Raw genomic sequence first — 3,086 nt, forward strand, 5'->3', positions numbered from 1 at the left:
CCATGGGGTAATGGTCAGCACTCTGGACTTTGAATCCAGGATCCGAGTTTCACAGTCTCGGTCGTTTGGTGAACCTTAAGATCTCCACTGTCCTTGACACCGCACAATATCACTCACAGACCCAGCTGCAAATAAAGAGAAGAAAAAAAACATCTGAATCTTAAGGAAAGTTGATTTTTTGAGGGAAAAGTATTTTGAAGAAAAACGGTCACATATCACAGAACAAAAGGGTTCCATGGGTCTGGTTAATGTGTCAGCACTCTGGACCTTTGAATCCAGTGATCCGAGTTCAAGCGCTGCGTGGAAACCTTGTGACCACACCAACACGTATATGAGGTGGGAGGAGGAAAGTTTATCTTTGAGGGGGACAAAGTCTGAATTGTGTAAGAAAAAGCATAATTTTCAGGTTCCAGAATTTTGAGAAAAAAAAGTGTAGAAAAACAAAGTCAGAGATTTTGTCAAATAAAGTCCTGAATTAAAAGTGAAAAAAAATGAATTTAGAAAGAAAAAACCATGGAACCTTTCTTTTCTAAGATTTTGACCTTTTTTTCTTCAAAATTCAAGCTTTGTTTCTCAAAATTCAGATTTTTTTCCTTTAAATTCTGACTTTTTCCCCTCAAAATTTTGACTTTTTTTTCTTAAATTCTGACTTTTCCCCCCTCAAAATTTTGACTTTTTTCTTAAATTCTGACTTTTTTCTTAAAATTCTTACATAAATGACTTTTGTGCAAGAGACATTAGTGGTGTAGTGGGAAGTATAGCTGGTTCTGGAAATGAACTGTTGTACTGACACTGTGTACAGCAGTCAGACTAAGCATGAAGTGTTGTTGGCCAAAGGGTGACCCTGTTTCACAAAGGTTTGTTTGACCCTCACATATTAATAAGTATGGGCTCGTCCGGGATTTGAACCCGGGACCTCTCGCACCCTAAGCGAGAATCATACCCCTAGACCAACGAGCCTCTGTCACCAGGTCCTCACAGCTGTTCACAGCTGTTCACAGCTGTAGTTGAATGCTGGGAGGACCTGTGGTTGAACTTCATGCTGCTGATGTGGCAGCTTGGCACTCCACGTCTTATGTAGTCCAACAGCACCCTCTGGAGACGATCATCTAACTGTACGTGACATGTAACACTGAGCTCTAAGAGCACTGATTCTGGAAGCTATTTACATTCAAAATTTCAAAAATTCCAACTTATTTTCTTGATTGCTGACTTTTTCCACTCAAAGATTCTGACTTTTTCCCCCGCTAAAAAATCGGACCTTTACGTTTGCCAAAGTGCTGCAGACTTTTCTTTCTTCAAGGAACTTTGACTTTTTTCCACTTTTGATTCTGGCTTGTTTGCACTCGTAAACTGCAACTTTGTTCTCAAAAATTCGGATTTTTTGTTGACTATTAACTTTTAATCAGACTTATTGATTGACAAAATTCTGACGTTGTTTTTGCTACACGTTTTTTTCCTCAAATTTCTGACCTGAAAAATTGCTTTTTTCCTTACAATCAGGACTTTTTCCCCCCTCGTCAAGAGATCAAGCGTTCCCCCATCGATATTCACTGTGTTGTGTTACAGGGTTGCAGCCGGACTTGACACTCGGATTCACTGTGTGATTCAATGTCCAGAGAGTGCTGACCATTTTACCACCATGGACCCTTTCCTTTCTAAGGATTTGACCTGTTTTTCCTGTCAGAAATATAGACTTTTTTTTTCTGAAATTCTGACTTTTCCCCCCTAAAAAATCTGACCTTTCTTTGGCAAAGTTCTGATTTTCTTTCTTTCTTCAAAATTCTGACTTTTTCCACGCTGACTGACTGTTTTCTCAAAACCTGAATTTTTTCTCAAAATTCAGGATTTTTTTTTCACTTTTAATTCAGACTTTATTTTGCAAAATTCTGACTTGTTTTTTCGACATTTTTTTTCTCAAAGTCTGACCTGAAAAATTTACTTTTTTCTTACAATTCAGACTTTGTCCCCCCTCAAAATCAAACTTTCCCCCACGCTCAAGTATTCGACAACAAGCCCCCCCCCCCCAAAAAAAAGACTTTTTTTCATCAAAATTTTGACTTTTTCTTTCCCCTCCTTTTTTAAAACTGACATGGTGAACACTGTGTTGTGTTCACAAGGTTCTACCGAGACTTGAACTCAGATCACTGGATTCAAAGTCCAGAGTGCTGACCATTACACCATGGAACCCTTTTTTCTGTGAATTTGACCTTTTTTTTCTTCAACAAATAGACTTTTTTCCCTCAAAAAACCAACTTTCCCTAAGATTCAGAAGATTTTTTTCCTTCTCTTTATTTGGCAGCTTGGTCTGTGGTGAATATTGTGCTGTGTCAAGACAGTGGATGTTCACAAGGTTCCACCGAGACTTGAACTCGGATCACTGGATTCAAAGTCCAGAGTGCTGACCATTACACCATGGAACCTTTCTTTTCTAAGAATTTGACCTTTTTTTCCTCAAAATTTAGACTTTTTTTTTCATAGGGAATTCTGATTTCTTTTTCTTAAATTCAAACTTATTTTCTTTAATTCTGACTTTGTTTTTTCTTAAATTGTGACATTTTTTCTTAAAATTCTGACTTTTTTTTTTCTTAAATTCCAACTTATTTTCGTAAATACTGACTTTGTTTTTCTTAAAATCTGTCTTTTCTTTCTCAGAATTTAGACTTTTTTTTCTTTAATTCTGACTTTGTTTCTCAAAATTCATTCTATCTTTTCCATCTGTTGTTGTTGTTGTTGTTGTTGTTCACTCTTTCATCCTTCCAGTCAGCGCTCAGGTCAAACACGTGTTTCCTACAAACACAGTGCGCATGCGCAGGATTTAGCTCGGAGCTAGTTAGCAGCTCGGTCCCGGTGTTTGTTTGTTTATTTGTTTATTTGTTAAACACGGTAACGGGATGGCAACAGAAGCGAAACGACACAAGGTGACACTTCAGTCTGTTTATGTGTGTGTGTGTGTGTGTGTGTGTGTGCAGTCACAACATAAACACGAGACAGTAGCCTCACACAGCTCCATGTGTGAGGCTACTGTCTCGTGTTTATGTTCTGACTGCACACACACACACACACACACACACACACACAGGTGT

General features: G+C 38.1%; 3 non-coding genes across 3 annotated transcripts; all 3 read right to left on the reverse strand.

Annotated features, from left to right (window-relative positions):
• Positions 1 to 888: 888 nt before the first annotated feature.
• On the reverse strand, positions 889 to 960 carry trnap-agg (transfer RNA proline (anticodon AGG)). The gene has a single exon. It is a non-coding gene; the product is annotated as a tRNA-Pro (tRNA).
• Positions 961 to 2,118: 1,158 nt separating this feature from the next.
• trnaq-uug (transfer RNA glutamine (anticodon UUG)) lies at positions 2,119 to 2,190 on the reverse strand. Its single transcript has one exon. It is a non-coding gene; the product is annotated as a tRNA-Gln (tRNA).
• A 161-nt stretch (positions 2,191 to 2,351) lies between these two features.
• On the reverse strand, positions 2,352 to 2,423 carry trnaq-uug (transfer RNA glutamine (anticodon UUG)). Its single transcript has one exon. It is a non-coding gene; the product is annotated as a tRNA-Gln (tRNA).
• Positions 2,424 to 3,086: the final 663 nt, after the last annotated feature.

This window comes from Larimichthys crocea, unplaced genomic scaffold, assembly GCF_000972845.2.
Source record: "Larimichthys crocea isolate SSNF unplaced genomic scaffold, L_crocea_2.0 scaffold22008, whole genome shotgun sequence".
Classification (NCBI taxonomy): Eukaryota; Metazoa; Chordata; class Actinopteri; family Sciaenidae; genus Larimichthys; species Larimichthys crocea.